Below are 14,056 nucleotides of genomic sequence, written 5' to 3'. Positions count from 1 at the left end.
ACAGTTACTAAGGACTGAATCTGAGTAAAATGGATGCATGAAGTGCCGGAGCTGGAAACATGCTTGCGAATATCTTTCTTTAACTGGTCAGAAATTTGGCGATGGATAATGCAGATAAACCTTTTGCAAGACTGCATAGAAATCGCAAATCAACCGAGCACAGAGAATACGGAGAACATGAAAAAATTATAGTGTTTTGTGAACCGTTTCAAGCTTATCTTTTTGTGTTTTTCAGCCAAAATATACAGAACACATCACACTTACGCGGCATTTCTCCATTTTTTTGTCCTCTGGCTCTCAGCTTGTATTTCACACGTCAGTAAAAAGCTGTAAGTAGTCTATAATACACAGCAGGGTTTTTGGTTTAAACAGACAAATGTTCCAAAATGATATAATCAAACATTAATATTAAAAAAAAAAACCACAATTTTTTTTGTTCCCCTGTGGAAACCATTTAAAAGTCTGTGGTAATACTTTATTTGGATAGTCCGCTGTCCGGTCACAGATGGACACTGTGCAGTCAATAGCCCATCTATAGACTCGACTACATGCCAAATGCCTGTCATCAACCAACCAGTAATTCCAAACAATAATTTTACAGATACTCATGTTTAGTAGTAACTTCTATACACACTCTATGGACTTTAATCAACTCGTTTCCTGTCCTATTATTATTTAAAATGTAGTTATTGTAAACTCTACTGATACATTTTCTGACCAGTTAATCATCAGATGATGTGGGCAGGCAGTTGATAGTGACTAAAGCAGACTATCCAAATAAAGTGTTACTGTGTAGGATGCCATAGTGCATAGGTACTCAGATATTATTTGGAAGCGTTCAGTTACATAAAATGTCTTGCTTATGCAGGTCCAGATATGCAACCAGCATCACTGAGTTCATAAATATATATAATACAATTCGACGTGAATATGAATTGTTTCTTAGTGGTGCTTCATGTTACCACTTTTGATTGGCATCTTGGACTATGAACAAATGAGACATACAGTACATATTTCTCTGGACATTAAAGACAAAACATTGTTTTTGGTTTTTGTTGTCAAGCCATGTTGTCAGTAAAAAAAAAATGATAAGAATCTGTGAAAACTGTCTCTAGCCCTGTAGCTAGTCTCTGGTCTAATGAGCTGCCTTTTGCATAAATAATTTACATAAATGCATGTGATTGGATAAAGAACAGCAGAGAATCTGCTACAAAAGCCGTGCTAGCTTATGTTTAGAAAATGAGAGTCACTGAACGACAGCTAGGTTTTTTCTCTCGTTAAACCATTGTGCTGTATCGACTGCCCAGTTTGATCTGCTCAAATACTTTGCTGGGTCACTTGGACCCTGGACCCCTGCTATAGGATTTCCCACTCAGAAAGAGTCCAGAGTAGTCCTCAAGGATTCCTTCAAATAATACATGGATAGAATGCTTAGTTCTTTCTTTTTTTTTTTTTTTTTTGATTTTATGATTTTATGAAGGCCTGGAGAACATTATTAAAAGCTGCAAAAGAACATTCAGTTAAACAGTTAAACATCACTGTATCTGTAGAGACCCATTTTGATTCTCATGCCAGATTGATTTAAAATCTGTTTCCTGATTAATGCCAAGTTTCGTTCCTTTACAGTGGGGCAGGTTGATGTTTGGAGCTTGGCATGTTTTTCACGCTGTTCATTTGCATTTCTTCACAGATACAGTTTGCCTTCATCTCTGAAGTCTTCTAGTCCTCAGGCCATTCTGATTGGTTCCACAGGGCCGTTACAGTCAATATGCACAGCATAAAAGCCCGCTTTTGCCCTCTGATTAGTTAGAAACGATTTAATCCCTGATTCATTTATTTTCCCCCTCATTTTGGACATCAGTGAAACTCTATTGAGACCCGCGGGAGCAGTTTCAGGCAGAAAGCACGCAGCAATCGATAGAGCACCGTAATAACGTTCAGGATCAGTTGCCAGGCTATCCAGGTCTTATTCTCTGTGTAATTGTGAGATTTGCTGTGTTGGCCATATTCGAAAGGGGTTTAAGTGCTGATGGTGAATCAAAGCTTTGACACTGTGCTCCGTCTTCACAGCGGGGGTCATCACACGAACTAAGCCAAAAATCACATTCGTGCACAGCTTTTTTTTTTCCCCCTTGGCTGTCATATAAAACTGCACCCTTTCACACCCACTATCTCTATCTGAGTCTGTCTGTCTCTCTTCTTCTTCCTCGAGCTGGCTAGGAGACAGCTGTGTGCAGTTTTAATTGACGGGGTCAGTCAAGCTCTTCAGCAGAACATCTTTGAATTGCTAATTAAACGAAGGCAGGCTGGAAATGCGGGGGAATGAGAGGATTGACTTGCTCCTCCGCACACCATCTCATCTGCGTTCTGCTTCTTTGTCCCTGTCTATGTGTGTGTATTTGTGTGTGCGCGCAGGTGTACCGTATGCCGCACTGATGAGGAAACTGGTTGGGGGGTGGGGGGGATTGTGGAAGGGACTTGGGGATGGGGTTTGGTGGGTTGCCAGTTTAACGTATTTTTAATGACTATGATTCATAGAAATGTGTGTAGAATCTTACACTCACAAACTCACATGATGCTCCTGTGGCATTTTTTCTGTACAGGTTTTCTCTGTATACTTACACACACACACACAGCTGTTGTAGGGGGTATATCAGGAGGCTCTCTGGAGAACAGCGACATTAATAACAGTAAGTGGATAATGTCCTGACTCAGATGAGCATTCGGATGGAGGCTTAGCTCCGGCTTAAATTCAGCAGAGGGGGTGCTGGGCGCTCATATCAGCCTGTTACAATCTCCTCATTTTTCTACAGCTATTTTCACCTCAAAACAACACCCCATTCCCACATGGCTCAGGAAAAAAAAAGCATTAAGCTAAACTCACTGACCTCTGGGTTATATGGATTCATTATGAGTGACCTCTCTGTCAGCAGGAAGAGTAAAGCCCAGACTTGGTGTTTGGATTTATTACTAAATGATTGAGTGCTCGTACTTGGGTTTATAATAATGCGTTCCATTACTGACATATCGACAATTCTTACACACATGCTCACACACATGGAGAAATTCCCACATGTATTGGCTATTGATTATTTAATTGTTGATATATTTGACTGACTATTGATATGCTGTTTTTGACTGATTATATTACAGAAATTATGCACTAGATAACAGTATGGAAAAATTCACACAGTATCATAGAGTGTGATTGACAACTGCCGGCTTTTTTTTTTAAAACACCAATTAAAATGATCCTTTATCAGGTTCCTTACTCCAGTGGTTCTCATGACTCATCACAACCCCTCCCTCATGAGTCTCTTATATCATACTACAGCAATCTCCTAGCATATGCTTATGTATTTATGGCTAAGCTGCACTGCACATTGCACACTTTTTTTTCTTCTTGCCTTAGCATGACACCTTTCCAAGCAGCTATTCTCTCTTTCAGGTTATAATGACAACATGATAATTACTGACAGTGTAAGAGATTTTATGGAAAGGTTGTTCTAAAAATATCTTGATAGGAACAAAGTTAAATTAGGGGATTTAATCTTTTTTTTTTTTATGGTCAAATTTTTACAGTGATACTATGCTATTTTTAAATCTAGGTTATCATCCGATGAAAATTTCCAACCATTACACACCGATGGCTGTACAACTAATAGGAGCGCTCTAGTTTTTCTGAACGAATTTCTATCTATGACATATATACCATATGTGTGATCACCTCAGACAAGAATTTTGGCATGTTTCCTAGTATTGAGAGAAGAACAGAAAACCTGTTTACTTGAAACTCACTTATATAATTGAAGTTTAAGTTCGGTTGATATAGAGCGTCAATAAATGTTTATGCAAATTGTACTTTTGTGAAATTCCTTAATAAATGTTTCAGTCAGAGCTATTTGTAAATAAAGATCTAAATCTGCTTAATTTGTCTTTTTTTAAAGAAGGGACTATTTCTTCATGCGGAAGAATTTGTGCTTTTGTGGTACAAGTGTAGCTGTGTGAGTTTAATGGTGTGTGAACACCAGAAACCTTGGGAAAGTTGGCTAAAACTTCATAACAGCTTCGGTAAGACTTTCTCTCATGTCTTTCTCATCCTATCGCCTTTATCATTACAGCATAATGGCTTTGTATCCGTTTTGTATACGGTCAATAAATATGTGATTATATAAATGTAGATTCAAAACTACAACATTAAGCTAAGCTCTTAGAGTTCCATTATAGGTGAGTTTTGAGTAAACATTTTTTCGGTTTCTCAGTACAGGGAAATGTGTTGAAATTGTTGTTTGTGATAACAGTACATAAGCGACATGCAGTGAATGGAGATTAGGTTGAAAATGCTGGGATATTCCTTTAAAGCATATGGTTTGGGACACTCACACAAAAAAGACGTAATTGGGATTGTTTGTTGTATTTTGTCTATTAAAAAAAGTAATATACCCTCTTTTAAAATTACATTACATTTGAATGAGTAATATACCCTCTTTTAATATACCCTCTTTTAAAATTACATTACATTACACTTATCGTGCTATACCATTGCATTGCTATACTGTTACGACCCTGTTAGTAAGATGCTGTACTTATTAACGAAATAATTCAGCAACAAAACCAATATAATGACAGAAAACAGACAAAAGGCAGTCAGTCACACTCCAGACTGATTTATAATTCCATGATATCCCATCAACATGGCGACTCCTACAGTACAATGTAAGATCAAGATGAGTGTAGTAGCACGTTTCTGTGAAAAGGGACATTTCTTGGCCTGGTGTTAATGTAATATTTTATAAGTTTATGTAAACTACATGTAGGTCTAAATATAGATTACAGCTGCAAGGATATGTCTATCTAATTCATTACATCGATTATGGAAAATTCTTGATGTGGATTTTTATAGTCGACACATTGTTTACGTAACCAACTACAGATATGTGTTATAACGTAAGAGCACGTAGGCCTCTATTCCTGTGCAGATGTAATAGAGTAGTGAAGCTGTTGGGGCAGCATCAGCGCTACTACTACTGCACCACCTAGCTCTGTGCGCAAAACTGTTTTTAGACCCAACACTGTTAAGGCAGTTTTGAAGAACACACAAAAAAGACAGACCCAAAACAGATAACACACAGGTTTTTTTGCTTAGATAACAAGAAGCCGACCAGTCAACTGAATACAGACAAAAGGGTTTAACTAATAGAAAATGTGAGGCATTGAATGATGATGGCAACAAGAGAGCAGTCAAAAGAGCAATACCTAAAGCAATGGTTATAAAAATAAAAAACACGGTACAATGAAATATACGCAAATGGCATATAAAATCGCATCTTCCTGGTGAGTGAAATGTATTAAGCTTATATAACAGTAATATTACGGCTATAGAATGGTTGACATTATAGCCTCATGTTACATTTCATGGAAGGTGCTTTATATTTTCCTGTGTAGCGCTAAAATATGTGTAGCAATTTCATAGTTCATTGAGGTTGGTGCTGTTTATGATGAGGCAATGCCTGTGTGATTTAGTACAGTTTTGATAATGCTAGATCCATTTAAATCCACAAATTTCAAGTTTCTATTGTGTTTGTTTAAAACTCCCTTTTTGTAATTTACATTGGGTATTGGGAGCAGGGATTGATCATTAGATTAGCCCTAGAGGGGAAGGTCAGTAGAGTAACAAGACGTTAAATGTTAACTTGCACTTCACAATTTTGTTTTACATTACATGACTGAAAAAACAATAAACAACAAAAAAAAAAAGCCAAATGATATATGTTACAGATATTCTCATTTATAAACCACATTTAAGCTGATTAATTGTTTATTTGTCGATTAATTCATATTAATGTAGATTAATTTTACTTATTTTACTTTTATTAAAATATGTTTTTTTGCAGATCCTTAGCAGAGGCTGTCCGCACACTGAATGAAAACCAGACCACAAAGGTCTATCAAAAAATATCTTTATTATTTTAGACTGTATTGTAGATACATGTGTCTGTAAAAGGGATGAACTGCTGTTTGTTAGGTGAGCACTGAAGAAAGCTACGGGCTGAAATGTCTGCTCACTGCTCTGTTTTAACTCACTGATCTTTGTACTTTTTTCACTGTGCAAGTCTAAAATAATAAATATATATTTTGATAGACCTTCGTGGTCTGGTTTTCATTCGGTGTTCGGCCTGCCTGTGCTTTGGGTTTTGAACATTTTCTTACTTCACGCACCTGAGGATATATTTAATCACATTTGAGCGCAACTATCCCTCTTCCTTTGCAGATCTTTCAAATGAAAACAAATTATGATAATATACTACATGTGCAGCATTCCTGCATATTTATACAACTAGTGATTAGACCTGGATTATTCTGCAGTATAAACAGTGTTTCTCTTGCTAGATCAATAGGTCGGTCCACCTCTTGGCCAGGGCGTAGTAGTGATCTTATCTCTCCCTCGCTATATAGCGAACACAGTGTGGGGACCGTCTACACATACACGGCTCTGTTTCAGCACAGCACTACACAGGTTAAATTATTGAAGGTGATTTCTGGATGGGGCGCATCAATCGCTCGATGGCAGGCTGGTGGTGTATACATCACTGTGACAGAGAGAGTTAAGAGTCTGTCAGAGACGCCGCTTATTCTCTTCTGAGTTAATGAGGACGTGATAAAACATGGCATTGCCTCCACCTCGATCAGATCTGGGTTAATTGAGAGATTTTGGGTTCACTGAGACCGCTTACTGATTATAGTCTGCAGTCACATTTGCCAAATTTGGCTTGAAAAATCTTGTTGGTGCAACAGCAATTAACATACAGTTTTCCCCTAACATAGTCTGTCTGGACATACACACATGCCGCCAGAAAAACTATTGATTCCTCATTAATCACTGTTGCTTCCAGTCTAGTGTTGTAGTGGGGGGTTGGATACCTATTAAATTAAACACGTCACAAAAATAGGGTCACAGATGTGCTTAGCAGCAGGCGTTTCGCTTTTTTTTCCAAGTTCTAGGAGACAAGCTAGCATATCACACAATCAATCTGCTAACCGGAGTGCTAGCCGTGGTGCTATGGTTCCCAGTCTCCATGTTCCAGAGGAAATGTTGCTCCCATATCCCACACATTTGGCTTGTGACAATGCTGGGAAAATATAAGTACTGGCAAGTTGAACATTAATTAACATTTCACAATTGTGTGTAAAACCCAAAATATGACCCCAGCTATATGAAGCAGACACTGGTATGTAGCTGGCAGGCTAATGGTGCTTTCATAAGCAAGTGGGAACTGGGAGGTCTTTAACCTCAAAGTGGGAAAATTCATTTTGAATGGCTGTCCAACTCATAATGGATACATTTTTCAAGAACTCCAGCACAAGATTTGGAATTCCATGATGCCCAAAGTGCAAAGCGTGAACAGGAAATAGTATCATGTTTTTAGCCCATTTAAGCAGTTTTAAAATTTCTCTTAGTGTATCACGTGCTGTAAGATCATTCAATACAAGAAGATTGTTGTATAATAAAATGGTTCATTTGCTTTGTGGAATATCATTGATCAAACTGGATACTTTTTTGTCAGCACTAGGTAGTGAATTACTACATCTGATACAGAAGCCAAACAAACACTTGCTTACTGTGAGCATCCATTCTTCCTACCTCAAACAGTTCAGGCCGTGTTAATGCTCTGATGTGGGAAGTAGAAGTCTCTGCTAAATAAGAAGCTCCTGATACTATCATTAGACAGAGAAGACAATGCCTATACCATACTATAAGCCTTGGTTGTTTTATTTATTGCACTGTCTGCTTTATGTGTATGTGTGTTTGTGTGACTGAGAGGTGTTTTCTCAGGTGCAGGCATATTTTAGTGATTATATAGCAGGCATATATGGTTCATTTGGCTAATTTGTGAAGCCAGCCAACACATCTTTTCAAACTGCTGCTCACTCTGTATCACAGGGCAGCATAACACACTTGGACGAAAGAGCTATCTACTGTCTTCTGCATACCTGAACTTGCAGACACCTACGATTGGCTCGTGTCACTGTGATTGGCAGGGCAGAGGGAGTATGCCATCCCTCCCACCCAGAGAGCATAACCAATTTTGCTCTCTAGGCTCCCAGCCATGGATGGCTGTGGTATTGTTAGGAATTCAAACGCTCAAGCTCTCGACAATATGGTGAATGCTTTTCTGTTGTGCCATGCAGGAGCACAGCCAATAAGCAATCTTTTTCTTTTTTATTTGCTGTTTTTGCCCAGTTGCCTTTTTTTTTGCCCAAAAAATTGACATTCCCACGTTTTGAAATCCCTCTGTGCAATGACATTTTCAAATCCAGTATGACTCATAATTGCGCCACCTATTGGGACTCCTTTTTTAGCATAGACACAAGGGTAATATGGCATTTTCCTGACTTAAAGGAACCCAGTTTTGTAGATGTACAGCCCAATTCAATAATAAATAGGCCATTCCACCCAACTGCTAATTGAAATACTGACTGTAACAAATAACTAAGAGCAAACAGCAAAAGCAAAAAAAAAACTAATTTACCACTGCGCTGTTGAATTCTTGAATCTGATTGGTCAGAAGGTGTTGATTTTTTTTTGTAACAGCAACTCTGACAATAATGTGGGCTGTAATTCAAATTACTATATTAATGTGCTTGTTGTAATACATTATGGTTTCTATAGTAACTGCTCATTCACAGAGGCTAGATAAGGAAGAATGTCTGATCATCAATGTGGTGAAGTTGTCTATAAGGAAATGTTTATTTAACATTTATGGAAGGAGTCTCCAGTGTCAAAACTGTGTTACAGTCAATAAGTTTTCTGCCACAGGAAAGTCTTCACGATGAGATGCTGTGTTTTTTTCTCATCACTCCCACTCCATCTTTGATTATTTTCCTATAGCACCCCATTGTATTTTATTCCTTACTTAAATAGCAAAAACTCTATTGTCATTATAGAGAAAGGGAATTGACTAATATTTTCACTACAGAAAATGTAATTCTAATTCAGCCACCTGGTTATCTCTATTATCTCTACATCAAGTATTGATGAAATATATGTAAGCGATATCTAATCATGGCATTCTGAAAAATGTCACTTCAATAAACCACTGACAAACCCTTGCTCTTTAAAAGGAATGAGAAGATTTTGCTTTAATTGTGTTTAGTTTATCTTAAACACATCTTGATAATGGATTCGTTTTTAACTGAGCACTTTTTAGCAAGGTACAGCCTACATTGATGGTCACTTAACAAAACGTTAAGAATACATAATGCTATTTTATTTTAGTGTTTGCTTTATGATCATGAAAAATAAACTGTTATATGCTTGTATGCACCACGTTGCTTGGTAGCATTTTATTATTTACACAGGAATGGCGACACTCCTTACCATGTGTTAGACTGCGCTCGGTTCTGCCTCTCCTCTCTCCAGATGGCACTGTCTCTCTGATCTCTCTCCCGGTGCCACTCTCTTATGCTTTATCTACCCACCTCTCTCTGTCTCTGGCTGTCTCTCTCTCTGGAACGGAGGACCAGCACCAGATGTTGTGGAGTGTGCTATGGCAGTGGGGTCTATAGGGGACCAGCTGGGCTCCTAGTGCAGTGGTTGAGCTAATGAAAATGGTTGTGCTAGAAGTTTGCTCTAAGCCAGTGGCATATGACAGCTGGAGGACCACTCTCTAGGGAAGGTGTGTGTGTGTGTGTGTGTATGTGTGTATGTGTGTAGGGAGTCAGACCAGCACCAGTAAACCGTCTGCATGCAAGCCACCAAACATTGCACGGCTGCCTTCATCCTTTCATTACAAAGATGGCGTATCAAGGGTCCTCTCTGGAGAACAGCAACATTAATAACATCGTCACCTTTTAACTTTCACCTCTGATCTCTCTCCCTGTCTCCCTCTCCCCTCTTTCTCTCTCTCCCGCTCTCTCACTTCAGCTCATTTTTTCCCCTGCTTTCTAGCCCATCCTCCCCCTCCATCACAAATAACGTTCCACGTGTGATGCTGACTTATTTAACAGTGTTGGGTTAGCAGGGCTACATATTAATTTATTACCGCTCCCTCAAGAGACAAATGTTACAGAGATGATTCTGGTGAAGAGCTGGAGGAGGGGCACGTTTCAACAGAGTCACAGTTTCCCCTCATTATGAGGTGTTAACGCCTTGGAATACAAAGTCGCAAGTGAAAATCCAGCCTTCTAAAAGCGGATTAGAGGGTGCATCTTGGGAGAAGAAATTGTGTGTGATTACCACAATGCAGTGGAACAATTATTCACCTGCTGTTACATGTTCATCCAAAGTAAATGCCAGTTTAGTAGAGATATTATGGAAAATCTGATCTGTTTTCTTGGCATTTATGTTGAGAGCGTCATGCAGCACAGCATCGATCCTGTTTGCAGTCACGCTTTACTGTACACCATGGGCTTATATGTCAGCAAAATACCAAATGATATTAATAGTGTTGGAGAAATGTATTGGGTCAAAAGCAGCAAAAAAAGTAGCATGGACTCAATTAAAAAGCAAGTGACCATGCTTTTTAAAAGTCAGTAAACTTATTCAACTGTGAATGATTAGTGCAAGACACTACTTGGTATATCCACCTTATTTTCAAGTGCAGAAGCATGATTCGACCAAAATACGTTGGGCCGAAAAATAGAATCAAACATATACAAAGGCTCCAAATATTTACATCTGTATCTGCATTCCGATTTACATGTGAAGTAGGCATGACCTAAATCAGATGCTTTTCTTTCTGTCGTTTTTTTAAATGAAATGCCATACCATTACTAGTTAGAAATGCCAGCACTGTCAGCGTGGTTTGTGAATTCTGGCTCTGACAGTTCCTCAACCTCAGCTACATTACTCGAGTTCATAATTAGTCTCAACTAGAGATGTGTGCAGAAATATTTTTTTTTTTATTATTAATCCCTGCTTAAGCAGTTATTTTAGTTTGTACCTGCCCCTGATGTTGTAACAAGTTTAGTTGCTACTAAATATAAAATTTAAAATATAACCAACTAGTAGCCTAATGTAAACCTCTGTGACCAGGCAGTTGCTAATGAAGAAAGAAAAAAAAATGCAGGCTTCATATCTCAGCCTGCTCACTCACGCCCACATCGAAGTAAAAAACTTCCACTTGTACAAATTTTTTGGTGCGTCTCACAGGATCCCGACCCACATGCACACTTCCAGTCACAAAAAAAAAAAAAAAAAAAAAAAAAATGTGCGCCTCCTATTCATATCGGTATTTGTGTCTCTTTAGAATGCATTCTGTGTCCATTCCAAGTAATATTTTCATATTCAGTCACATTTTTTAAACGACGTAATTGCTTTTTATGTGATACTTTTATGAAATTCTTTAACCGCCTTTTCTAGCAGTAGCAGCAATGATCAGGATAGTGACAATTAGAATGTCAGGATTAGTTTTCCTAATATTTACATATTTAAAGCAAATATATAAAAAGTCTGCATTTGGTTGTTTAAGATCATTTAATATTTTTAGTCTCTGAATGTGATTAATATTTCAGAACTTTTATTTTCCTAATATATTTTGGCCCAGTGAGCCTGTTTGAAAAAGGATCTAAATAAATTCATGGCATACTGCATTCTTGTCTGAAATATAAAAATGAACAAAGTATGTATCATAAACAAGATATTACATATAAGTAGTCACTCTGTTTCCAAATAACGTCTTAGGTAAGCCATGTCTGAATTCGGTTTGTTGCCCTTTTTACTACCCTGCACCCTACTCTATACAGAAATGTCTATATAGTGAATAATGAGGATGCGAGGATATGATTTCAGACAGAAATAATAATAAGGCTGTGTATAAGCGGGTAAAGGTAGAAGTAGGAGCACAGGTGGGGTTCACCAAGAGGACGCTCAGCTTCAGATTTTTTTCATCTTCCTTTTTCTTTCACCCTTCTTTCTTTTTCAGTCTCATCTTTTGATCTTAGACACTTCAGTGGGCTAAGGCAGGCTTGTATGTGGCCTCCTAGAGAGCAGATACTGTAAGGTCAGCCACGCGCCACAGCCAGATGAGAGGAAGAAAGACAGAAGCAGGAAGAAAGTAAGAAAGGAGAGAGCATTAACACAAATCTATGGATTGTATGTCAGTAAAATATTAGAATTTATCTTTAGATATAACTGTATGTTGAGGGTGTAAAGTGCAGATATAGTACAGATATGACAGTATGTTCTTTCTGAAGTGCTCAGTTGTAAAGAGTATTTGAGTAGTTAAACATAATATCATTGTATTTCAAGACATTGTGACAATATCACATGAGACACATCACAATATTGACTTTTTTTCTTAGGCTTCTAGCAAAGCACAAGTAGAACAGTAGCGCCAGTCAAAGAAGTATATGAAAACCTATGGCCCTGATTTACTAAAGGTTTGTCTATGTAAAAAGACATGCGAGTGTTGTTACATTTATATGCAGTTTAATGATTTACTGCTTAAAAGTGTAAAATGTAGAATGTAGTCAATGCACAGCGAACCAATTTAGCATCTGCAGTATGATTTTGGGAAACCTGAAAGTCAGCTGTGGAGCAGAGATTGCTTGCAAAAATTAATACAACTGAAAGGCAGGTGTTATATTTGCAAAAGTCTCTTTCTGCCACATGAAGACATTTCTACATTTTAATGAACTGGATTATCAAGATTATGTCTCAGTATCTCAAAATGATCAAAGAATTTCTTAAAATCTCCGCGCTGAGTTCATTGTAGATATTCACAGCACATTTGCACATCCAAAGCCAACAGCATTTACACACAGCTTGAAATGATGAGTTTTCATTTACACTTACTGCATAAAGAAATCATACACTATTTAATGTTGGGTTCATATTGTATTTTCTATGCACACATTCATTTTCCTTCTGGGAGATCTGTATATGCGGTGGCTATGAACAATGTATAGCACACACCAATCTTTTGTATCCTCTTGCATTCATGTCATATTGCATGTGATATTCTTTATAAATCACTCACACCACATCCACTATGTGCATTCTCAATTTGTACCACAATGCACTGCAGCATTTGCATCAAAACAGTATATCTGATGTCTGAAATAGTACTGTAATTCACATTTCTTACAAACCTAAAAGTATATAATGGATATTGTGTAGCGATTAGGGTACATTATTTGAACTCTGACCTTCTGCAGTGCATTGTGGGATTTCATGAGCAATGCACTGTGCTTTAGGACATGACTATAAAATAGTGCACTGTGTAATGATTGGGATGCAGAACAGCCATAATGCAGTTTATAGGGAGTGATTGACAGGGTGCCATTTTGGACACATGGTATGAGTACATTTATTTTGTAATTAATTGTTTAGAAAGAAATACACTAATTAATATGAGAAAGAAGGACAAAATCATCAGTTTGTTGGAAAAAAAAAATGGCCTGAGATCCGCATAGCCACTTGTTACTATGTAGTGTTGATTGGTTCTTGTTTTGCAGAATCTGTATAATTGGACTAAATCTCTTCAAATGAAATAGGCAGTTGGACAGCATCCTGGAAATTCTGATGATACCAGAAAAGCGTATTGTGGTGTAATTTCCCATGAGAATGACAGCATATCATATTGCTCAGCCCTGCTGTGTTGTCTGCATCAGTTGCATCAGATGTTATGTAAGATACAACATGGTCTTCACACTGTGCTGCCTTTTAGAAACTAAGCTTTTATTTATGCAACTATATCTACAGTATATATACATCTATATCTATATCTACATCTATATCTATATCTATATCTGGACTTTACTTTCTGTGAATGTGTTTATATGCCCTGAAGGTTCAGTAAAACTATCATGATTCACTCAGCCATGATATGTAACATAAGAGAACATGAATGCACACAATAGGACTTTGTGGATTTATGCTTTTTACATTTGCACAAGATGATCTCAAAGCTTTATCCAGATTATCTGATATGGAAGGGACAAATGATAATAATGTAGGCTGCTGGTGCTGTAGTTTTTCTTTGCTTGTCTGCCTATGTCTGTCTGTGTGTGTGGGAGTGTTTATCCACTCTTGTGTTTGGTCTTTCATCATTCT

At 37.7% G+C, this 14,056-nt stretch overlaps 1 protein-coding gene across 4 annotated transcripts in view; it reads left to right on the top strand.

Annotated features, from left to right (window-relative positions):
* The window catches only part of LOC113543652 (roundabout homolog 2), a 128,756-nt gene that overhangs the window by 42,757 nt on the left and 71,943 nt on the right, over positions 1-14,056 (top strand). Inside the window, exon 1 of one of the 4 annotated variants that reach the window (XM_053241270.1) lies at positions 7,832-12,056. The exons of the other annotated variants lie outside the window; for them this stretch is intronic. The gene's annotated coding sequence lies outside the window, so the exon portion shown is untranslated. Of the gene's footprint in view, positions 1-7,831; positions 12,057-14,056 lie in introns of those variants that run through there. 4 annotated transcript variants of the gene reach the window in all.

Source organism: Pangasianodon hypophthalmus, chromosome 17, assembly GCF_027358585.1.
Source record: "Pangasianodon hypophthalmus isolate fPanHyp1 chromosome 17, fPanHyp1.pri, whole genome shotgun sequence".
Classification (NCBI taxonomy): Eukaryota; Metazoa; Chordata; class Actinopteri; order Siluriformes; family Pangasiidae; genus Pangasianodon; species Pangasianodon hypophthalmus.
The sequence above is the reverse complement of the archived record's forward strand: the minus strand, read 5'-3'. Positions and strand labels throughout refer to the sequence as shown.